A 26157-nucleotide genomic window follows, 5' to 3' on the forward strand; every position below is an offset into this window, starting at 1 on the left:
GTTGTTTTGGAAAATTTGACCTAGTTAGGGTGAGAACTGGACTGCGTGGTCTTCATGAAAGTTGTAGGGAATGATATTTTAGAGGCGGCTACAAAAGTTCAGGTCAATCGGAGTAGTGTAGAATGAGAAAAGTCGAAATTACTATTGCTGTTCTGGTTTTACCCGAAATGGAGAATTGCGCCTGTAATTGGTTGTTTTGGCTGGAATTGCTTCCGAATTGGTTGTTGGGCTTCTGATGAAATTTATCCCTGTTTCTTAGCTATCATCTGGTTTTCGAATTTCTGGATTTGGACTTGTAGAGCCTGAGTTATGATGTTTCCGCTAGAATGCGTTTTGGTGAATCTGTTTTACATTTTTGATGTGGTATCTTGCATTTTTGACCTGTTTGCACTCAAAACTGGGTTGAGTGACCTTCTGTAATATTGTAACCCTATCTCTTAGCTTCGAAACGGTGTATCTTGGACCTTCATCCGACAATCGTAACGCCTTTTGTACCATTACCGCAAAATGACGTCAAAACCTGTTTTTCTGGTTTTGAGCTTAACTTTCATTTCCGGACTTTTTCCTAGCTTGACTTGTCTTTGTACTACTTGGACCTTGCTGAATGGCTATTGGATGAACTTGTTGTTGTGTGTGTACCTTTGGGACTGGCTGAGGAAATAATGAAGCCATGATGGCTGGAAAAGTAAGCAAATTTGGGGGAAGTGCTGTCCGAACTTTTAAAGGACTTGTTTGCATTGAGTTTGTGATCTAAGACTTGGATTTGAGCAAGGCAATGATATATGATGGATGATTCTGAGCCATGGAGGTGAGTGACCTCAAACTACTTCTAAAGTTATTTATGAACCGTTTCTTACATTATTTACTTTTGAACTGTTTCCAAAGTTACTTTTGAAAGGTTTTCTTGCATATCATGTGTGCTGGCATTTGAGTGTGCCTTGTTTGCTATATTTCTTGACTTCATGACTTGTATTTTGGTTGATAACGTGTTAAGCGCTTATAATGATTTCCAAAACGAGTTTTCGAGGCGAGTGTGTACTTATCGCACTCGACCTCGATAAATGTGAAATTTTCGATTGAAATGTTACTTGCGCATGAATGTAAGCCTTTTGGGCTGAACTGGCCATTGCCCCTTGTTACCGGTCGTCTTGAGCCAGAAGCGGACTCGGTCAGGCGATTAGGAACTTGGGTGAACGTTTGGTATACTCGATTATTACCTATGTAGGTTGGTGGAGCCTGGCCAAAAGCCAGGGACGGGGTGAATGAAATGAAATGAATGACCAAATGAGCGAGGAAATGTCAGGAGAATGAATGTATCCTTTCATGAATGTTACTATCGCTTTCCATTGTAAATGTTTCTTGAATTATTGATAATCCATATTTACTGTTTTGCAAATGATGTAGTTGTTTCCGGATTTATCATTTAATTTATGACAACATTGCTATATGACATCATTGAAATGAACTATTGTGAAACCGATTTGATTAATGATTTTCTGGTTACTCGCTGAGCTTTTAGCTCACCCCAAAAACTATTTTATTCCCCTCCACAGGGCTCGTGGCGAAGGAAGGACTTGTAGTACTTGTGCACGTGTATGGATGGCCTAAACTTTGTACAATTTTGGATTTGGAATTATTTTATGTATATTTGGGATTAGTTTCCGCTGCATTTGTGACATGTAATTATTGGAGACGGATGTGTATTTGTGGACCATTTGTGTTTGGGCTTGACTAAGTGCCGCCCAAATTTGTTGTATAGTTAATATATGTTGTATATAAGGTTATATAAGGGGCTTTGGTAGTGTTGGAAGTAAGAAATCAAGGAAGGTTGGATTGAAATCAACAAATTCCAGATTTCTGGAAAATTTCCCCTTTTTCTGTCCGGTTTTGTAGCCTCATGTTAGAGGCCGAATTGGCCTTAGGTCAAAACATGAAAGTTGTAGAGAATGGTATTTTGTAGTGGTATACAAAATTTCAGCTCAATCGGAGCATCGTTGCTTGTAAAAAGATGAAAATACCCTTGCTGATTTAGGTTACATTTCAGAGTTCCGCGTGGACAGTTTAGTCTATTTGATTGAGTTTATTCATTATAATCTGTTTGGATTTAGCCTTTCACCAAAACATGAAAGTTTCTGTGCCCTATCTTAGCTTTGTAACGCCACCAAGAACGCCTTAAACGGACCTTGGTAGACTGAGTTATGGTCACCTGAATACAGTGCGGCCGATTAGCCAAATAGTTGAAACCATGTTATGTGAGTTGGGAATTTGATCAGGTTACATTGAAAATTTGACTAAGTTACCTTCATGAAAGCTGTAGGCCTTCATCTTAGCTTTGAAATGGTATAAGCTGCGTATCAATCCGATAAGCGTAGCCTCAGATATGTTATTTCCGCAAAGCACTGTTTCCTTCCTTCTTAGCAACAACTCAATCTAGCAGCACTAGAGCTTACGGACCAAGTTGCTACTTATTCTTCATCCAAAAGTTGCTCTGTTTTCATCTTTGTTAGTTGGTTAACTCACTTATAGGCAACCAGAAACAAAAACAATTACTACACATATATTACTAGACAAGATAAAGATAGGTTATTATATTAGTTGGGCGAGTTGGTGGAACCAATGGGGAATGTTTTCTTCTACTATCCAATGGTCCAGCTGATAAGTCTAATGCAAAATTACCATTGCTTTTTGTTGTTTGCTTGCCTCGGTGGAAGTGTGAGGACCCGAAAATTTTTATTATTTTATCTTATTTTACTGGCTTATTTAATTATTTATTCAACTGTTTTCTCCGAATAATTTATTTCAACCATTTTAAATCCATTTACATGGAACAATGTCTCACTTATATTTTTAAAACGTTCCGTTAGTAAATCTAATTTTTCAGAGGCTCGTTCAGTAAGGAATAACGAGTACACGTTTTTCGAGGTAATATTCGATCCGAGAGTGCAATAATCTTGGAATATTAAGAATGACCAGTAATAGACTAAGAAAAGTTAATTGAGGGATTAGAGGTAAGTGAGTTCAAAAATTTTACTTTATCGCGCGCGAATCGAAAGTTCGCGTATTTCGTGTCGGAACGACTAAGTGGAGATTTGAGGAATTAATTCTAGACTCGTAAGAGTGAGTAATTACAGTGTTAAAGGAAATACCTTGGAGGATTAATACATGAGTGTATCAAACCTGGGAGAAAACGGTGGTTCGAAACCCTATCGAGTCACTATTGAGAGTTGACTTTTTTTGGCAAACTTAATAACCACTTTTCATCCAAGCATCCCTCACAAGCTAAACACTCAAACCCTCATCTCTCTCTCTTCTCTCTCGGCCGACTCAAGCAAGGAAAGGGGAGGAAGAAAACTCAACTCATTTGGCTCCATTTCACTTGCAATTCATCATCCAACTTCCAAACACTTTGGAGATTAGTTCTAGCTTGGAGAAAGACAACATCTTGTGGAGTTTCTTGGAGAGTTTTTGGTGGGAAAAATCTGATTTCTTCTTGGGTTTGGAAGGTATAAACATCTCCCACCACAACTCTTGCTTTCTTGTTCCATTTCTTGGCTTTGAAGCTTGTAGCTTCCTTCTTGTTGTTGTTGGTTGGATTTGGTTGGTTGAAGTGGGCTCTATGAACTCCCACCTTGGATAGATGAGGGCTGCGATGATGTTTATTAATGTGTTAGTGTATTTGTGATGAGTTTTAATGAAAGAAACTAGAAGAGGAAAAAGAAAGAGAGAAACCGTGAGAGGACAAGCTGGCCGAAAATTCTGTCCAGGTTGCTCTGTTTTAATTCGAAATTTTGATGCTTGTTTGGCTGTGAAATTGATGGTTATATGTTGTACATTGTGTACAGAATGTGCCTTGCAAAAATCGTTTTATTTGGTTGCATAAAACTTGAGTTTTGGCAAGAATCAAATCTGGAAAACGTATAGCAAAGGTCTCAGATAGTGCTTCTTTTATTCGAACATAACTCTTTGTACAAAGGTCAAAATTGAGTCCCGTTAGTGGCATTCAACACTAGACATTCATAGCTTTCCAACGGTGTAAAAATCTCTTGCTGGTTCGTTTTGAGTGAACCGCAGTGAGTCGGTAAAAATAGGCTGTTCTGTTTTGACAGTTCATACGAATGAAATTGGAAGCTGCGTTTTGTGGCTTGATTTTGTCCCACTTGTTGAAAGATTTTCAAAATGATGCCAACCATTCTCAATTTGAGTTTGTATAGAGTAAGATATGGTTCGATTAAGAAAAACGTGACAAAGCTGGAAACAGGAAGTTTTTTCCTTTCTTGCTGGCCGAATGGTCAAACCTGTTATGGGAGGTTATATTTCAAAAATTTTAGTGTCATTTAACCATCAATTGTTTATTAAATTTTTATGGAACCTTGGTTTCAAAAATGAAGTGAATTGGGGTTGATTTCATTGGACAAAACCTTTGGAAGGAAAGAAAGAGTGGGTTGGCCGATTTGCTTTGAAAATTTCACAAATTTTGGTCGTTTTGTTAACCGCCTTCCCACATGATTTTTTGCCTATAATTTGATAGAGAGGTAGTCCTCATATGGAAGTTTAAGTGTACCAAATTGGATGTAATTTCAATACCATTTCGATATCCAAATGATACCCCAAAGATTGCTCTTTAAATCTGGAAATTCATTGTTCTAGTAGTGAAAATTAACTGACTTTAAGCTGTTATATCTTGATGCTCAAAACTCCGAATTTAGTCCCGCTTGTTGTGTTTGAAACCTTATTTGGAACTCTTATTTTGTTACAAATTTTAAGGACTGATTCACTTTCTGTGCATTTTTCCGAATTTCCAAAGTTGGCTGAAAAACCAAGACTGGTTCTGTCTTGCCATCTTGAATAAGCAACTTTGACCTGAAAAATGAATGCCTTCAGCTTGGAATCTTGGAAAAGTATCTTCTAAGAACTTTTAGAGCTTTGGATCTAGTTTCCAACGGTATAAAGTTTTCCATTTTTTGACGTATCAAACTTAAGATCTGATTTTACCAAGTTTATCGCGCAAAGCTGAAAATTCATGATTTCTTCGTAAATGAGTTTTTGAGAACTTTTCATTGTCTTTCAATATTGATAGATCGTTTTAAACCCGATTTCATGGAAGAGGCAAGTCTCTCTTGGGATTTTAGCTCCTTACTTTTGAACCTCGATTTTCGAAAGATTAAGGTTCTCTTTTAGACATTGAATTAGTCTAAACAAGTGTACCTTCTTTCGTGGTTGATGCATGGTTGTGAGTGATAGAAAATCGTTATTTCTTCAGGCGCTCAAGAGGATCTTTAAGAGAATTCGGAGCGGGCGCCTAAAAACATATTTGCTCGTTTACTCACTTTTGATTTGGTGAGTTTCAAGTGCATGAATAGTTGCCAGTTATGTGAATTACTTCTTATTGATTAAGTGATTTACAATTGTCGAGTCGAGTGTGTACTTTATCGTATTTGTTCTCTTTTAATTGATTATATAATTGAATTCCTCATACTTGAATTTATAATTGTGATTGAATATGCCGATTGGAGTGAATCTCATCGGCTTATAATTTGCTAAGTGAAATAAGTGAAGTGCTACAATAGTGAATTATGCTATGATTGCATATGTCAATTTGAGTGAATCTCATCGACTCATAATAGTAATTTGGGAGACTCCCAAACTGATCGGCCGACCTTGCGACTCGAGCCGGCATGGGTTTGGTCGTGAAGTTTTGTGAGCCATGAGAATATCGTAAGTTTGATCTATTGAGAGATCTCGCTTGGCATACTCGAGTAGTATCGCCTTTTATAACTGAAGAGCGGGCCCGGGACAGGGGGTGTAACGGTGAACGGGAATTGAAGAGTAAGTGGGGTTCTACGGACTTAATACCTACCCGGTTGATGGAGTGTCATCACGGGGAAGTATTTGATCGAGTCTTGGCAAAGCAAGTGGAATCTAACTCCTGAGAGCTCCTGTATCCTTATTAAATGTGTGTTATTATTATTTATGAATTACTTGAACTTTCTTGTTTTAATTCTCGTACAAATGCCATGGCTATGTGGACTATGTGTTTGCATGTTTTCTTGGCCTCACTAAGCGTCAGCTCACCCCATTAGCTTGGTTTTCCTTAACAGGAGATCCGAATGGAAAGAATTTTTGGAGAAGCAGGTTTGATTACTTTTGATTAGTATTTTGGGTTGTATTTGATTAGCCGACTTCTAGTGATTATATTTTTGGGAAAAGTGATGTACTTTTGAGAACTTGTGTTGTAAGATTTGAATATTTATTTAAGGAAGTGACCTTTCTTCGTTTTGACTTTTATTATTTGGTTGTTATCCTTAAGTTTGAATTAAATTGTATGCAGTCCTAGAGAGAGTTGGGCAGGCGTTCCGCGGATACCCTTAGGTTCGCCCTTGGAAAAAGTGGGGGCGTCACAGTTGGTATCAAAGCTTAGGTTTCAGATCTTTGTAGTTTATTTTAGGCTAAAAGTTTAGGATACCGGACCGTGAGATTCACTTGATCATTAACCTATTGTATTTCAGTGGTTAAAGAGAATTGGTACTCGAGAGTTTCTTAAATGGCATTAGTGGAAAAGTGCCTAGGTTTAGAGATTTATTTGGGAGACGTATTAGAAACTTTACCCTTGAAAATAGGAATGAGATAACTTAGTTATGTCTTAAGTTGATGTTTGAGTGAGTTAGTAACTTTAAGTTTCTAACCTAGAAATTGTGATTATTTTGTAGAGATGGAGAATGGTAACGGAGGTCACGTTGCTAATGGTAATGGGCATGCTAATAGTCACGTGAGGCCTCTTAGGCCTATTCGATATAGAGTGCATGGAGGAGGATCCCATATCCGATACTCGCATTCTTTGAGGATTCCCTGTTATTACCCTAGGACGGCGTACACCTACCCTAATGAGCTGGTGTTGTCTCTTGACGATGAGTGTCGGCAGTTGGTGAATACCAACAGAGCCTTACTTCAGGAGATCGATGAACTAAACGCTATGATAGATGCCCAAGGTACTAGGGTCATAGAGCTCGAGGGGACGGTGGTAGATGAGAGGACTAGAGCTGAGGCCGCTGGTGTTGAACTTCAGAGGACTAGGGCTCAATTGACTAGGATAGTCGAGGAGGTCCGTGATCGGGTTGCCGAGATCTTAGCTGACACCATGATGTTGATTGAGGAGGTGATAGAGGCTGTCGATAGCCCGGTTCGTGAGGGCACTCCTGAGGAGGAACCTTTCAAGGAGGATCCGGAGGAGGATGTTCAGACTAGTGGTTCGGATGCGAACTAGACTAGGATGGTGACTTTTGACTTTTGTGAGTAGAATTAGCTGGGGTGACAGTTGTAAAGCTCTTGGCGTCTATTGCATGACTAATTGCACTTTTGTGGCACATGTATGCTATATTTTTTTAAATGCCCCATGACTTGCTGATCTTGTATGGATCTTTAATTGTTAATATATGCTAATTATCGTTATTTCAAATGTTTTCCGCATTGGCTTGTATTTTAAATATTTTCTCGCGTAATTAATTCTATTCTTACATTTAGGCATACTAGGATCATGGATGGACGAAGAAGAGGTAGAGGTCAGGGGCGTGGGGCTAGGCAAATCCAACTTCTAGGGGACGATCAAGGATCGGCAACTGGATCGACCCAAGGACAAGGACATGTAGAGGGTAACCAGGTGGCTACTGCCATCAACCGCATGACGGATATTTTAGAGCGATTAGCAGAGCGAGAAGGTCAATGACCTATTAATCAACCTGGGGCTCAGGATAGAGGGGATGATAGGGCTCTGGAGAGATATTTGAAATTTGCTCCGCCTAAGTTTATCGGAGGACCTGATCCTGAAATAGCGGAGAACTGGTTGGAGAGAATGACTAATATATTTGCCGCCCTAGACTATATTGAAGAGTGATGAGTGAACTTTGCTGCCTTTCAATTTGAGGGTGTAGCACGTAATTGGTGGGACGTGATAAGGGGAAAATGGGAAAAAGCACAGATCCCTTGGACCTGGGAAAACTTTACCCAAGAGTTTAATGAAAAATTTCTCACACCCTTGATTCAAGAGAAAAGGGAGGATGAATTTATAAAGTTGAGATAGGGAACTTCTATCATGGCTGAATATGAAGGAAAATTTAATAAACTTTCTAAGTATGCTCCGGAATTGGTGACTAATGAGCGGAAAAGGATAAGACGCTTTGTGCAAGGACTTAATATGGAGATTCAAGAGGGGTTGACGGCAGCCTAAATCTCTACTTTCACTGAAACTTTAGAGAAAACACAGAGAGTCGAAAGTGCAAGGCTGCAAGTTAGGGATTTCCATACTAAGAAAATGAATACTTCTAGTTACTCCTCTGGACAAGCAAGTAAAAGTGCCCCACCTTTTAAAAAGGAAAAAGAAACGGGAAGAGTAGAGACATCCAGTACACCAAAAGAGACTCAACCAAGAGGAGGCCACAATGGGCAAGGTTAAGTGAGAGAAACGCCTTCTGGTGGTTAAGCCGTGACTCCTCAAGTTAGTTATGGCTATTGTGGCAAGTCCAATCATGTGAAAAATGATTGTTAGAGGAAGTCGAGAAAGTGCTTGTACTGTGGTAGTGCCGAGCATCAGAGTGCCGAAGATAGGAAGTAGTATTCAAAGGCCAGAAAAGTCGGCATCTAAACAAACTAGTGCTGGAGGAAGTCGATCTAAAGCGACGGCTAGAGTATATGCATTAGACCATCAACAGGTTTCCAATTCCACTAAGGTCGTTGAAGGTATGATTCTTGTTTTTCATTGTTTAGCTAAGGTTCTAAGTGACCCTGATACCACACGCTCATTTGTAGACCCTAGATTTATGAGTGGGGTAGACGTGAGACCGATTAAGTTATCCTATGACTTGGAAGTGAAACGCCTGTTGAAAAAATCAAAATTTGATTGCTAATTGGATGAATAGAAATTGTGAGATATGGGTTGGTGAGTGTAAGTTATTGATTGATCTGATAAGCATAACTATTAAGAGAATGATATTATCCTAAGTGTGAATTTCGAGGACGAAATTCTTTTAAGGAGGGAAGGATGTGAGGACCCGAAATTTTTTCTCATTTTATCATATTTTACTGGCTTATTTAATTATTTATTCAACCATTTTCTCCGAATAATTTATTTCAACCATTTTACATGGAACAATGTCTCACTTATATTTTTAAAACGTTCCGTTAGTAAATTTAACTTTTCGGAGGCTCGTTCAGTTAGGAATAATGAGTACACGTTTTGTGAGGACTTGTAAAATTCCTTATATTTTTCTTAAAAACAAAATTCCCTTTTATTTTGAAATTATTACTTTATAATGGCCCTACTACCCAATCATCCCACAATAAGTGCAAATGAACATAGAATTAAGGGTTTTCCCTTTCCGTTTTCAAGTTAGCGCGAATTAGGGTTTTTACGCCTATCCGTAGTGTGACTATCCGGTATGGAGGGTGGATCAAATTGGGTGATTAAGAGTGAGGTTTAGATGATATTAAGTGTGTGATTAGAAGTTGTTATTCTTGGTTTTGATGATCACAAAAGTTCTTTGAAATACAGTCCAAGAAAGTGAATACTTTGATCAGGCCTGATGGAACAAAGAAAGCATTGTTTTGTTCCGATCAAAGATATTGTCTTTTAAGTGTGTCATTCTTGGCACTTTGAAATGTTTATCTAACCTTCTTCAAAAACAAGTGTTTTTGTCTATCCAAGAATCAGGTTCGAATATGTCATCAAAAGCAAAACAACCAAAATGTGAAGCAAAAACAGGACAATCAGGTCGGACGGCCGAAAGGAAACTGTCGGACGTCCGAAAGGATGAAGAACATCAGGAAGGAAGCACCGTCGGACGCTCACATAGAAGCATCGGACGTCCGGAAGGATCGGACGCTTGCCATCGGACGCTAATCAATCGCATCGGACGTCCGAAAAATTCCAAGATAACTTGCTAGCTCTCGGCCCAAGGTCGGACGCTGTGCTGTCGGACGACAAAGAACTTATCGGACGTCCGAACCTCAACTTGGCTATCATCGGACGATTGGTTCGGACGATGATTCGATCGTCGGACGTCCGACAGCCCCAACGGCTAGTTGACTCTTCAGCTGCCTTCTATCCGTTGGAAGCATTGATGAAGCCCATTTCTGGTTCCCTTTAAAATAAAACTGGTCTGAACGAAGTAGGAACTTTTGCACACTTTGTTTACAAGATCTAGTGAGATATTTTAGCTAGAAAATAGTCTCCAAAGCAGATTTGTTTTAAAGTGGTGTGAATTTCTGTTGAGCATTTCTTTTGTGGTTGAAAGGATCTTTAGTGTAGCTCTGTTGAGGGTTTTCTGAGAGATTGTAAAACTTCTTGGCTTGACTAAGTGAGGCTTAGGGCAAGGAGGAAGTGCTCCCTCCATTGTACATCTAGTTGATCGACTTTCATCAAAGAGAAGTTGCTCTTCCTTGTGTTTGGTCTTCAAGTTTGGGTAAAGCTTGGTAGACACTTGGTTTGTTTCTCTATTTTACATTTCTGTTTAATAAAATCTTCATTGCTTATCTATACTTGCTTCTCCGATCAATATTGCTATTGTCTTCTAATCTACTTGGTTGATCATTACTAAAAAGGAAGGTAAATTTTCATTAACGAAAAAATGCATAAACTTGGTTAAGATTTTAATCAAACCAATTCACCCCCCCCTCTTGGTTGTCTGTGGGACTAACAATTGGTATCAGAGCTTGGTCTCCTTGAGATTAAGCTCTAACGGCTTGGAGTAAAGATGACAACCAGTCATGCTATGTTTGTTGAGGGGCAATCTGTTACTAGGCCTCCCATGTTCAGTGGCTCTAACTATGTTAGCTGGAAAGAACGAATGATTATCTTTTTACAATCTATTGATATTGAACTATGGTTTATTGTCAGTGAAGGACCGCATGAAGCTAACTTTCTTGATGCAGATACAGGGTTGCTTCGGCCAAAAATGAGAGCTGAAATGAATGCTCAAGATAGAACTAACCTTACATTGAATGCCAAGGCCATGAATGTTCTTTATAGTGCCTTAGATTCAAATGAATCAATTAGAGTGAAAGGCTGTAAATCAGCCAAAGAAATGTGGGATAAGTTAAGAGAAATCCATGAGGGTGGTGACAATGTGAGAGAACAGAAAAAGGCCATCTTGGTCACAAAGTATGAATCTTTTAAGATTGAACCTCTTGAGGATATTGACAAAATGTTTTGCAGGTTCACTGACTTGATCAAAGATCTCGAGGTGTTGGGCAAAGAGTACACCTTGGGAGAGAAGAACAGGAAAATTCTCAATGCTTTGGGCAAAGAATGGGAAAATAAAGTGACTGCAATAGAAGAGGCTAAGGATTTAAGTTCTGTGCCTATTGAATCCATCATTAACTCACTAACCTCTTATGAGTTGAAACTGAAATCTAAAGTGCAGGAGGAAGAGGATGCTAGAGCAAAGAGAAACATTGCTCTAAAGACTACTCAAGGTGAAGATGATCCAGCTCACCTGGATGATGAAGACTCGGATGGTGATGATAATGATCTTGCTCTTATCACCAGAGGCTTCAAAAGGATTTTGAATAAAAGAAAGTTTAGAAGGGGAGGTCCTAGCAATCAATTCCAGAATCAACCATCTATCGCAAAGTACAAAGGAAAACAAGATTTCAACAAGAAACAGTTGGACAAATGCTTCGAATGTGGACAGATTGGACACTATGCAAATGAATGCCCCATGAAGAAGATGAAAGATGGAAAAGCTGATCGAAAGCCAAGATTCAACAACTTTCAGATTACTTGGAATGAATGCAACTCCGAAGGGGAAGTTGAAGAAGAAGAGGAATCAGCTCAAATGGCCTTCATGGCTATTGGAAATAATGAGGAAAAAGGATCAAACAAGTCCAAATGGTTTATTGATAGCGGCTGCTCAAGGCACATGACCGGTGATCCCTCCTTGTTCATAAAGCTGAAATCAAAATCAAGTGGAAAGGTAACATTTGGTGATGATGTGAAAGCTAAGACAATTGGAATAGGTGATGTTGGTAAGGATGGTGAAACTTTTGTTCATAATGTGCTCTTGGTTGATAACTTAGGTTATAACTTGCTTAGTGTTAGTCAATTGTGTGATAAAGACTTGTATGTGTTGTTTAAAAAGCTTGAATGCATTGTACTTGATTCCAAATACAATGTTGTGTTCAAAGGTAAGAGGTTTAATGACATATATATTGTGATTCTTGATAAAGTTGATTCTTCTAGCTTAAAATGTCTTAAAGCTTCAAATGAAGATCCTTGGTTGTGGCATAGAAGACTTTGTCATTTTAACATGGACTTACTAAAGGAAATTTCGAAAAAGGAACTAGTTAGAGGCTTGCCAAAAATCAGTTTTGAAAAGGATAAAATATGTGATGCATGTCAATTTGGTAAGCAAACAAAAGTTTCTTTTAAAACAAAGAAGTGTGTATCTACTTCAAAACCCTTAGAACTCTTGCATCTTGACTTATTTGGCCCTACTCAAATCTCTAGCTTGGGTGGTAAGAAATACTGTTTTGTGATTGTGGATGATTATTCTAGATACACTTGGGTGATATTTCTTGCTCATAAAGATGATGCCTTCAAGAATTTTACTTCATTGTTTGCTAAAGTGCAAAATCTGCTTGGTTTAAAAATTGTTAGAATTAGAAGTGATAATGGAACTGAATTCAAATTTTGTGGATTTCCAGAATTTTGTGATTATAATGGTATAACTCATGAGTTTTCTATTGCAAGGACTCCACAGCAAAATGGTGTTGTAGAAAGGAAAAACAGGACTCTCCAAGAGGCTGCTAGAACTATGTTGAATGAATGTAGATTGCCTAAATACCTTTGGGCTGAAGCGGTAAACACTGCATGTTATGTAATGAATAGAATTCTCTTGAGACCTATTTTGAAGAAAACTCCTTATGAACTGATTTTTGATAAGAAACCTACGGTTGGTTATTTCAAAGTATTTGGTTGTAAATGCTTTATTTTGAATCTAAAGGAACATCTTGGCAAGTTTGATAAAAAATCTGATGAAGGAATATTTTTGGGATATTGTGAAAATAAAAGAGGATATAGAGTTTTTAATAGAAGGACTCTTGTGATTGAAGAAGCTATACATATAACATTTGATGAAGCCAATGATGATAATTCCAAAAGTTTGTGTGAGGATGATGATGTAGGTGTTCGAGAAGTAATGGAAAAGCTATCAATTGGGAATGAAGGAAGTTCTAAACCAGCAGCAACTGAAATGGAAAATGAAGTTCAAAATGATCAAGAAGTGGAAGATGAAGACAAAAATGATGATCCACTCAAAGATCTCCCCAAGGCTTGGAAATTCAGCCAAAATCATCCAAAAGAACTTATAATTGGTGATCCATCCGAGAAGGTAAACACTCGTTCCTCATCGAGAAAATTGATTGATAATTTTGCTTTAGTTTCTCTTTTTGAACCTAAAAATATCAATGATGCTTTAAAGGATGAAAACTGGATTTTGGCTATGCAAGAGGAACTTAATCAATTTGAGAGAAATGAAGTTTGGACACTTGTTGATAGACCTCAAAATCAGCCTATCATTGGCACAAAGTGGATTTTTAGAAATAAGTTGGATGATAAAGGTGTTGTTGTAAGAAATAAAGCCAGATTAGTTGCTAAAGGATATGCACAAGAAGAAGGAATTGATTTTGATGAAACATTTGCTCCCGTAGCAAGATTAGAATCTATTAGAATGCTTCTTGCTTTTGCTTGCTTCAAAGGTTTCAAATTGTTTCAAATGGATGTTAAAAGTGCCTTTTTAAATGGTTTTATTGATCAAGAAGTGTATGTGGATCAACCCCCCGGTTTTGAAAATACAAAATTTCCAAGTCATGTGTTTAAACTTTCTAAAGCTTTATATGGTTTAAAACAGGCTCCAAGAGCTTGGTATGAAAGATTAAGTGGTTTCTTGATTGAAAAAGGTTTCAAAAGGGGTGTTGTGGACACCACACTTTTTACTAAGCACGTGTTGAAAGACCTTCTTATTGTGCAAATATATGTTGATGATATTATTTTCGGTGCTACTAATGAGTATCTATGTAAGGAGTTTTCCACCACTATGCAAAATGAATTTGAAATGAGTATGATGGGAGAATTAAATTTCTTCCTTGGACTTCAAATACATCAAGCTCTTGAGGGAATTTTTATAAATCAAGCAAAATATACCAAGGAATTGCTGAAAAGGTTTGGCATGGAGGACTCAAAACAAGTTGGAACTCCAATGTGCACTTCTACAAAGCTTGACAAAGATGAAGAAGGTAATCATGTGGATGAAAAGCATTATAGAGGTATGATCGGAAGCCTACTTTATTTAACCGCAAGTAGACCTGATATTATGTTTGCTGTTTGCTTGTGTGCTAGATTTCAATCTTGTCCAAAAGAATCACATTTGAATGCTGTAAAAAGAATTTTTAGGTATTTGAAAGGTACATTAGACTATGGTCTTTGGTATGCTAGATCTAATGAGTTTGATCTATATGGTTATTCGGATGCTGATTTTGGAGGTTGTCATGTGGATAGAAAGAGTACGAGTGGAACTTGTCATTTTCTTGGAAATTGTTTAGTCTCTTGGTTTAGCAAAAAGCAAAATGCAATATCTTTGTCTACAACCGAAGCGGAATATATTGCCGCTAGTGCATGTTGTGCTCAACTTTTGTGGATGAAGCACACTTTGAATGATTTTGGATTGTTGTATGACGGCATGCCTGTATTCTGTGATAATACTAGTGCTATAAATTTGACCAAAAATCCTATTCATCATTCTAGGACAAAGCACATAGATATAAAGCATCACTTTATTCGTGATCTTGTTCAAAAAGGTGAAATATGTGTAAATTATGTTTGTTCTAAAGATCAATTTGCTGATATTTTTACCAAAGCTCTGCCATTAGATCAGTTCATTCATCTAAGATCAAAATTAGGAATAATCGAAAAATCATCCTAATATTTCTCAAAGTCTTCGGACGTCCGAAAGAAGATGAACGGACGTCCGATGATGTTCTTCAGCCATTTTCCAGAATTGCGCCTGTTCGGACGCAACTGTCGGACGCACAACTTCGTTCGGCCGTCCGACAGTGCAACGGCTCATTTGTTTTAAATCAACTTTCTTCCTTATTTGCTTCAGTCTCTTCATATCCTATTTCCTCTCGGACGAAAACTCTCTCTTCCCTCACTCTCAAATTCGTACCATTCTGTAACTACCATTCCCAAATTGACTCAACCAAAACATTTCCCCATCGTTTGCGTTTCATTTCTCCTGATCATTTCACCAAACTGAGTAACATTTCGCAAATCCCCAAATTTTCCTCACAACCCTACTCTTGCATAACCGCTCTGTCAAATCTCGTTCAAGGTGTTTTTGTCCCAAAATTTCTGTGCGATTCACTTCCCTACTGCTGTGTGCATCATTTGCATCCTCCATTCCACACATTTAGAACAATGGTGAATCTAAGGGGAGGAAAAGTTACTGCCGGACGCAAGCATCCACTCAGGGATGAGGATGAGGATCTTCCTACTGTCAAACGGACATCCAAACGCTTCAAAAGGGGAGCTATCAAGGGTCAAATGTCACGGCCTACTCCACAACCCACATCTCAGCCTGAATCTGGACAGGGGACCTCCTCTCAACCGCCTCCTAAATCAGTTCCTCCTCCTACATTCTTTGATGATGCTGCGAAAGACAAATACTCCTGGATATCCCAGAAGGGTGTCATCCCTCAAAGAACTGTAAACCCCTCTGAATTTCGCTCCATAGGTTTAGAATCCATTCTGAGTCTATTTGCTTTCCAGAAATGGTCACATCTTATTTCTATGCCAAATGTCTACTATCCTGATATGTTGCATCAATTTTTTGCCAATCTAAGGAAAGGTTCTGACCCAACTGAAATATTTTCCAGGGTTAATGGGGTAGACTTAATCATTGACTCTGAAATTGTGAACTCCATTTTAAATACTACCATTGAACGTTTATGCAAAGATAAGATTGCTAATTTCTTTTCTTATGAAGAGCTTCCTACTGCTGCAAATCATTTTGATGGGACAAAAATGTTAACCTATTTCAAAAGAAGTTTTTCCTCACCTGCTGATGCTAAATTGAATGATCTGGCCCCTGTGAATTTAATTGCTTTTTCTATCATTTCAAACCTGCTTGTGCCTACTGATGGCCACAGAACTGATGCAAACAAAATGGAGTTGTACCTCTTTTATTGTTTTCAAGAAAAAATACGTATTGATTTTGGTTTTGTCATGTGCAAGTTCTTACTTCGCTATGCCACTGATTCTCGCAGAAAATTATCTTATGGAAAGTTTCTTCAAAAGATTTTTGAGTTTAACAAAGTCCCTATTCTAGGTGTTTGTCCTAAAGAAGCATCTTCTTATGCCTTTACAAAAGGGTATTTTGAAAGGAAAAATCTTGTTTTCAAAGATAATCTATGGGCTTATAAGGGTGCATCTTCTAGTGAACTTAGGTCTAAGACTGCACATGATCCTTCACCCATTTCACTCACTCCCATTCACCCTAGGAAGTCTGCCACTAAAGCATCTTCCTCTTCCAGTAATGAAGTACTTGAGCTTCTTCAAGAACTCAAACAGCATGTTATTCTTCTAGAACATGGTCTCATGCTCACCATGTCTTCTGAGCAACAAACTGCCTTTCTTGACAAAAAGAATCTTCTTTTTCCTCCACCTGTGGTTGAGGCAGTCTCACATGACAAAGAACCTCGAACCACTGATCCAGGTTCATCAGTTCCAGATCCGAATCCAGCAACTCCTGTGACTCCTCATGGCCCTTCCACATCAGACAAAGGCAAGGCACCAATTGTAGAAGCTGCTGAAGATAATGAAGACACTGAAGAGGAGGATCTTGACCAATATCAACTCTCTCGGAGGACACCTGGATCCACTTAGTTCATCATTTAGGACATTTGCATTTTGTTTGTCTCTTTTAGAATATGTTATGTTATGGATATTCTAAGTTTCTTTTGGTGTGTTTTGATGGATGATCTAAGTACTGTGGTGTAATATAATGGATATTCTTGTTTATGTTTAAGTTCTGTGATGTTTCTAAGTATCTTGATGGAAGTTATTGGTGATGTTTAAGTACTGGTGATGTTTGTGAATGGAATGAATTGTTTATTCTGGTGATGTTTATCATGAATTGTTTTTGGTTTACATTTTGGATAAGATGTATTTGTGTATAAGATGGATGTTTTTGGCTTGTCCTTTGTGATGACAAAAAGGGGGAGAATGGATTGATGAGGATTTGATGATGTTGGATATGTTGAATTGATTGATGGTTTAATTAAATTTGGAATTAAATTTGGATTTTGCTGATGGATTGAATTGGTGATATGTTGGTTGTGTGTTACTTAATTGTCATGTTTTTGGATAATTGTCTAAACTCGGTTGGGCAGTCTAGTGAGGGGGAGGTTTTCAAAAGTTCTTTGATTCACTATGGCAGGGGGAGTTCTTGTCTATTTTGAAAGGGGAGCTTTCATTGCAATCATCAAATTTCATTTCAAACTTTTGTTTTGTCATCATCAAAAAGGGGGAGAATGTTATTCTTGGTTTTGATGATCACAAAAGTTCTTTGAAATACAGTCCAAGAAAGTGAATACTTTGATCAGGCCTGATGGAACAAAGAAAGCATTGTTTTGTTCCGATCAAAGATATTGTCTTTTAAGTGTGTCATTCTTGGCACTTTGAAATGTTTATCTAACCTTCTTAAAAAACAAGTGTTTTTGTCTATCCAAGAATCAGGTTCGAATATGTCATCAAAAGCAAAACAACCAAAATGTGAAGCAAAAACAGGACAATCAGGTCGGACGGCCGAAAGGAAACTGTCGGACGTCCGAAAGGATGAAGAACATCAGGAAGGAAGCACCGTCGGACGCTCACATAGAAGCATCGGACGTCCGGAAGGATCGGACGCTTGCCATCGGACGCTAATCAATCGCATCGGACGTCCGAAAAATTCCAAGATAACTTGCTAGCTCTCGGCCCAAGGTCGGACGCTGTGCTGTCGGACGACAAAGAACTTATCGGACGTCCGAACCTCAACTTGGCTATCATCGGACGATTGGTTCGGACGATGATTCGATCGTCGGACGTCCGACAGCCCCAACGGCTAGTTGACTCTTCAGCTGCCTTCTATCCGTTGGAAGCATTGATGAACCCCATTTCTGGTTCCCTTTAAAATAAAACTGGTCTGAACGAAGTAGGAACTTTTGCACACTTTGTTTACAAGATCTAGTGAGATATTTTAGCTAGAAAATAGTCTCCAAAGCAGATTTGTTTTAAAGTGGTGTGAATTTCTGTTGAGCATTTCTTTTGTGGTTGAAAGGATCTTTAGTGTAGCTCTGTTGAGGGTTTTCTGAGTGATTGTAAAACTTCTTGGCTTGACTAAGTGAGGCTTAGGGCAAGGAGGAAGTGCTCCCTCCATTGTACATCTAGTTGATCGACTTTCATCAAAGAGAAGTTGCTCTTCCTTGTGTTTGGTCTTCAAGTTTGGGTAAAGCTTGGTAGACACTTTGTTTGTTTCTCTATTTTACATTTCTGTTTAATAAAATCTTCATTGCTTATCTATACTTGCTTCTCCGATCAATATTGCTATTGTCTTCTAATCTACTTGGTTGTTCATTACTAAAAAGGAAGGTAAATTTTCATTAACGAAAAAGTGCATAAACTTGGTTAAGATTTTAATCAAACCAATTCACCCCCCCTCTTGGTTGTCTGTGGGACTAACAATTGGTATCAGAGCTTGGTCTCCTTGAGATTAAGCTCTAACGGCTTGGAGTAAAGATGACAACCAGTCATGCTATGTTTGTTGAGGGGCAATCTGTTACTAGGCCTCCCATGTTCAGTGGCTCTAACTATGTTAGCTGGAAAGAACGAATGATTATCTTTTTACAATCTATTGATATTGAACTATGGTTTATTGTCAGTGAAGGACCGCATGAAGCTAACTTTCTTGATGCAGATACAGGGTTGCTTCGGCCAAAAATGAGAGCTGAAATGAATGCTCAAGATAGAACTAACCTTACATTGAATGCCAAGGCCATGAATGTTCTTTATAGTGCCTTAGATTCAAATGAATCAATTAGAGTGAAAGGCTGTAAATCAGCCAAAGAAATGTGGGATAAGTTAAGAGAAATCCATGAGGGTGGTGACAATGTGAGAGAACAGAAAAAGGCCATCTTGGTCACAAAGTATGAATCTTTTAAGATTGAACCTCTTGAGGATATTGACAAAATGTTTTGCAGGTTCACTGACTTGATCAAAGATCTCGAGGTGTTGGGCAAAGAGTACACCTTGGGAGAGAAGAACAGGAAAATTCTCAATGCTTTGGGCAAAGAATGGGAAAATAAAGTGACTGCAATAGAAGAGGCTAAGGATTTAAGTTCTGTGCCTATTGAATCCATCATTAACTCACTAACCTCTTATGAGTTGAAACTGAAATCTAAAGTGCAGGAGGAAGAGGATGCTAGAGCAAAGAGAAACATTGCTCTAAAGACTACTCAAGGTGAAGATGATCCAGCTCACCTGGATGATGAAGACTCGGATGGTGATGATAATGATCTTGCTCTTATCACCAGAGGCTTCAAAAGGATTTTGAATAAAAGAAAGTTTAGAAGGGGAGGTCCTAGCAATCAATTCCAGAATCAACCATCTATCGCAAAGTACAAAGGAAAACAAGATTTCAACAAGAAACAGTTGGACAAATGCTTCGAATGTGGACAGATTGGACACTATGCAAATGAATGCCCCATGAAGAAGATGAAAGATGGAAAAGCTGATCGAAAGCCAAGATTCAACAACTTTCAGATTACTTGGAATGAATGCAACTCCGAAGGGGAAGTTGAAGAAGAAGAGGAATCAGCTCAAATGGCCTTCATGGCTATTGGAAATAATGAGGAAAAAGGATCAAACAAGTCCAAATGGTTTATTGATAGCGGCTGCTCAAGGCACATGACCGGTGATCCCTCCTTGTTCATAAAGCTGAAATCAAAATCAAGTGGAAAGGTAACATTTGGTGATGATGTGAAAGCTAAGACAATTGGAATAGGTGATGTTGGTAAGGATGGTGAAACTTTTGTTCATAATGTGCTCTTGGTTGATAACTTAGGTTATAACTTGCTTAGTGTTAGTCAATTGTGTGATAAAGACTTGTATGTGTTGTTTAAAAAGCTTGAATGCATTGTACTTGATTCCAAATACAATGTTGTGTTCAAAGGTAAGAGGTTTAATGACATATATATTGTGATTCTTGATAAAGTTGATTCTTCTAGCTTAAAATGTCTTAAAGCTTCAAATGAAGATCCTTGGTTGTGGCATAGAAGACTTTGTCATTTTAACATGGACTTACTAAAGGAAATTTCGAAAAAGGAACTAGTTAGAGGCTTGCCAAAAATCAGTTTTGAAAAGGATAAAATATGTGATGCATGTCAATTTGGTAAGCAAACAAAAGTTTCTTTTAAAACAAAGAAGTGTGTATCTACTTCAAAACCCTTAGAACTCTTGCATCTTGACTTATTTGGCCCTACTCAAATCTCTAGCTTGGGTGGTAAGAAATACTGTTTTGTGATTGTGGATGATTATTCTAGATACACTTGGGTGATATTTCTTGCTCATAAAGATGATGCCTTCAAGAATTTTACTTCATTGTTTGCTAAAGTGCAAAATCTGCTTGGTTTAAAAATTGTTAGAATTAGAAGTGATAATGGAACTGAATTCAAATTTTGTGGATTTCCAGAATTTTGTGATTATAATGGTATAACTCATGAGTTTTCTATTGCAAGGACTCCACAGCAAAATGGTGTTGTAGAAAGGAAAAACAGGACTCTCCAAGAGGCTGCTAGAACTATGTTGAATGAATGTAGATTGCCTAAATACCTTTGGGCTGAAGCGGTAAACACTGCATGTTATGTAATGAATAGAATTCTCTTGAGACCTATTTTGAAGAAAACTCCTTATGAACTGATTTTTGATAAGAAACCTACGGTTGGTTATTTCAAAGTATTTGGTTGTAAATGCTTTATTTTGAATCTAAAGGAACATCTTGGCAAGTTTGATAAAAAATCTGATGAAGGAATATTTTTGGGATATTGTGAAAATAAAAGAGGATATAGAGTTTTTAATAGAAGGACTCTTGTGATTGAAGAAGCTATACATATAACATTTGATGAAGCCAATGATGATAATTCCAAAAGTTTGTGTGAGGATGATGATGTAGGTGTTCGAGAAGTAATGGAAAAGCTATCAATTGGGAATGAAGGAAGTTCTAAACCAGCAGCAACTGAAATGGAAAATGAAGTTCAAAATGATCAAGAAGTGGAAGATGAAGACAAAAATGATGATCCACTCAAAGATCTCCCCAAGGCTTGGAAATTCAGCCAAAATCATCCAAAAGAACTTATAATTGGTGATCCATCCGAGAAGGTAAACACTCGTTCCTCATCGAGAAAATTGATTGATAATTTTGCTTTAGTTTCTCTTTTTGAACCTAAAAATATCAATGATGCTTTAAAGGATGAAAACTGGATTTTGGCTATGCAAGAGGAACTTAATCAATTTGAGAGAAATGAAGTTTGGACACTTGTTGATAGACCTCAAAATCAGCCTATCATTGGCACAAAGTGGATTTTTAGAAATAAGTTGGATGATAAAGGTGTTGTTGTAAGAAATAAAGCCAGATTAGTTGCTAAAGGATATGCACAAGAAGAAGGAATTGATTTTGATGAAACATTTGCTCCCGTAGCAAGATTAGAATCTATTAGAATGCTTCTTGCTTTTGCTTGCTTCAAAGGTTTCAAATTGTTTCAAATGGATGTTAAAAGTGCCTTTTTAAATGGTTTTATTGATCAAGAAGTGTATGTGGATCAACCCCCCGGTTTTGAAAATACAAAATTTCCAAGTCATGTGTTTAAACTTTCTAAAGCTTTATATGGTTTAAAACAGGCTCCAAGAGCTTGGTATGAAAGATTAAGTGGTTTCTTGATTGAAAAAGGTTTCAAAAGGGGTGTTGTGGACACCACACTTTTTACTAAGCACGTGTTGAAAGACCTTCTTATTGTGCAAATATATGTTGATGATATTATTTTCGGTGCTACTAATGAGTATCTATGTAAGGAGTTTTCCACCACTATGCAAAATGAATTTGAAATGAGTATGATGGGAGAATTAAATTTCTTCCTTGGACTTCAAATACATCAAGCTCTTGAGGGAATTTTTATAAATCAAGCAAAATATACCAAGGAATTGCTGAAAAGGTTTGGCATGGAGGACTCAAAACAAGTTGGAACTCCAATGTGCACTTCTACAAAGCTTGACAAAGATGAAGAAGGTAATCATGTGGATGAAAAGCATTATAGAGGTATGATCGGAAGCCTACTTTATTTAACCGCAAGTAGACCTGATATTATGTTTGCTGTTTGCTTGTGTGCTAGATTTCAATCTTGTCCAAAAGAATCACATTTGAATGCTGTAAAAAGAATTTTTAGGTATTTGAAAGGTACATTAGACTATGGTCTTTGGTATGCTAGATCTAATGAGTTTGATCTATATGGTTATTCGGATGCTGATTTTGGAGGTTGTCATGTGGATAGAAAGAGTACGAGTGGAACTTGTCATTTTCTTGGAAATTGTTTAGTCTCTTGGTTTAGCAAAAAGCAAAATGCAATATCTTTGTCTACAACCGAAGCGGAATATATTGCCGCTAGTGCATGTTGTGCTCAACTTTTGTGGATGAAGCACACTTTGAATGATTTTGGATTGTTGTATGACGGCATGCCTGTATTCTGTGATAATACTAGTGCTATAAATTTGACCAAAAATCCTATTCATCATTCTAGGACAAAGCACATAGATATAAAGCATCACTTTATTCGTGATCTTGTTCAAAAAGGTGAAATATGTGTAAATTATGTTTGTTCTAAAGATCAATTTGCTGATATTTTTACCAAAGCTCTGCCATTAGATCAGTTCATTCATCTAAGATCAAAATTAGGAATAATCGAAAAATCATCCTAATATTTCTCAAAGTCTTCGGACGTCCGAAAGAAGATGAACGGACGTCCGATGATGTTCTTCAGCCATTTTCCAGAATTGCGCCTGTTCGGACGCAACTGTCGGACGCACAACTTCGTTCGGCCGTCCGACAGTGCAACGGCTCATTTGTTTTAAATCAACTTTCTTCCTTATTTGCTTCAGTCTCTTCATATCCTATTTCCTCTCGGACGAAAACTCTCTCTTCCCTCACTCTCAAATTCGTACCATTCTGTAACTACCATTCCCAAATTGACTCAACCAAAACATTTCCCCATCGTTTGCGTTTCATTTCTCCTGATCATTTCACCAAACTGAGTAACATTTCGCAAATCCCCAAATTTTCCTCACAACCCTACTCTTGCATAACCGCTCTGTCAAATCTCGTTCAAGGTGTTTTTGTCCCAAAATTTCTGTGCGATTCACTTCCCTACTGCTGTGTGCATCATTTGCATCCTCCATTCCACACATTTAGAACAATGGTGAATCTAAGGGGAGGAAAAGTTACTGCCGGACGCAAGCATCCACTCAGGGATGAGGATGAGGATCTTCCTACTGTCAAACGGACATCCAAACGCTTCAAAAGGGGAGCTATCAAGGGTCAAATGTCACGGCCTACTCCACAACCCACATCTCAGCCTGAATCTGGACAGGGGACCTCCTCTCAACCGCCTCCTAAATCAGTTCCTCCTCCTACATTCTTTGATGATGCTGCGAAAGACAAATACTCCTGGATATCCCAGAAGGGTGTCATCCCTCAAAGAACTGTAAACCCCTCTGAATTTCGCTCCATAGGTTTAGAATCCATTCTGAGTCTATTTGCTTTCCAGAAATGGTCACATCTTATTTCTATGCCAAATGTCTACTATCCTGATATGTTGCATCAATTTTTTGCCAATCTAAGGAAAGGTTCTGACCCAACTGAAATATTTTCCAGGGTTAATGGGGTAGACTTAATCATTGACTCTGAAATTGTGAACTCCATTTTAAATACTACCATTGAACGTTTATGCAAAGATAAGATTGCTAATTTCTTTTCTTATGAAGAGCTTCCTACTGCTGCAAATCATTTTGATGGGACAAAAATGTTAACCTATTTCAAAAGAAGTTTTTCCTCACCTGCTGATGCTAAATTGAATGATCTGGCCCCTGTGAATTTAATTGCTTTTTCTATCATTTCAAACCTGCTTGTGCCTACTGATGGCCACAGAACTGATGCAAACAAAATGGAGTTGTACCTCTTTTATTGTTTTCAAGAAAAAATACGTATTGATTTTGGTTTTGTCATGTGCAAGTTCTTACTTCGCTATGCCACTGATTCTCGCAGAAAATTATCTTATGGAAAGTTTCTTCAAAAGTTTTTTGAGTTTAACAAAGTCCCTATTCTAGGTGTTTGTCCTAAAGAAGCATCTTCTTATGCCTTTACAAAAGGGTATTTTGAAAGGAAAAATCTTGTTTTCAAAGATAATCTATGGGCTTATAAGGGTGCATCTTCTAGTGAACTTAGGTCTAAGACTGCACATGATCCTTCACCCATTTCACTCACTCCCATTCACCCTAGGAAGTCTGCCACTAAAGCATCTTCCTCTTCCAGTAATGAAGTACTTGAGCTTCTTCAAGAACTCAAACAGCATGTTATTCTTCTAGAACATGGTCTCATGCTCACCATGTCTTCTGAGCAACAAACTGCCTTTCTTGACAAAAAGAATCTTCTTTTTCCTCCACCTGTGGTTGAGGCAGTCTCACATGACAAAGAACCTCGAACCACTGATCCAGGTTCATCAGTTCCAGATCCGAATCCAGCAACTCCTGTGACTCCTCATGGCCCTTCCACATCAGACAAAGGCAAGGCACCAATTGTAGAAGCTGCTGAAGATAATGAAGACACTGAAGAGGAGGATCTTGACCAATATCAGCTCTCTCGGAGGACACCTGGATCCACTTAGTTCATCATTTAGGACATTTGCATTTTGTTTGTCTCTTTTAGAATATGTTATGTTATGGATATTCTAAGTTTCTTTTGGTGTGTTTTGATGGATGATCTAAGTACTGTGGTGTAATATAATGGATATTCTTGTTTATGTTTAAGTTCTGTGATGTTTCTAAGTATCTTGATGGAAGTTATTGGTGATGTTTAAGTACTGGTGATGTTTGTGAATGGAATGAATTGTTTATTCGGGTGATGTTTATCATGAATTGTTTTTGGTTTACATTTTGGATAAGATGTATTTGTGTATAAGATGGATGTTTTTGGCTTGTCCTTTGTGATGACAAAAAGGGGGAGAATGGATTGATGAGGATTTGATGATGTTGGATATGTTGAATTGATTGATGGTTTAATTAAATTTGGAATTAAATTTGGATTTTGCTGATGGATTGAATTGGTGATATGTTGGTTGTGTGTTACTTAATTGTCATGTTTTTGGATAATTGTCTAAACTCGGTTGGGCAGTCTAGTGAGGGGGAGGTTTTCAAAAGTTCTTTGATTCACTATGGCAGGGGGAGTTCTTGTCTATTTTGAAAGGGGAGCTTTCATTGCAATCATCAAATTTCATTTCAAACTTTTGTTTTGTCATCATCAAAAAGGGGGAGAATGTTATTCTTGGTTTTGATGATCACAAAAGTTCTTTGAAATACAGTCCAAGAAAGTGAATACTTTGATCAGGCCTGATGGAACAAAGAAAGCATTGTTTTGTTCCGATCAAAGATATTGTCTTTTAAGTGTGTCATTCTTGGCACTTTGAAATGTTTATCTAACCTTCTTAAAAAACAAGTGTTTTTGTCTATCCAAGAATCAGGTTCGAATATGTCATCAAAAGCAAAACAACCAAAATGTGAAGCAAAAACAGGACAATCAGGTCGGACGGCCGAAAGGAAACTGTCGGACGTCCGAAAGGATGAAGAACATCAGGAAGGAAGCACCGTCGGACGCTCACATAGAAGCATCGGACGTCCGGAAGGATCGGACGCTTGCCATCGGACGCTAATCAATCGCATCGGACGTCCGAAAAATTCCAAGATAACTTGCTAGCTCTCGGCCCAAGGTCGGACGCTGTGCTGTCGGACGACAAAGAACTTATCGGACGTCCGAA

The sequence above is a fragment of the Coffea arabica genome, chromosome 10e (genome assembly GCF_036785885.1).
Source record: "Coffea arabica cultivar ET-39 chromosome 10e, Coffea Arabica ET-39 HiFi, whole genome shotgun sequence".
NCBI classification, from domain to species: Eukaryota; Viridiplantae; Streptophyta; class Magnoliopsida; order Gentianales; family Rubiaceae; genus Coffea; species Coffea arabica.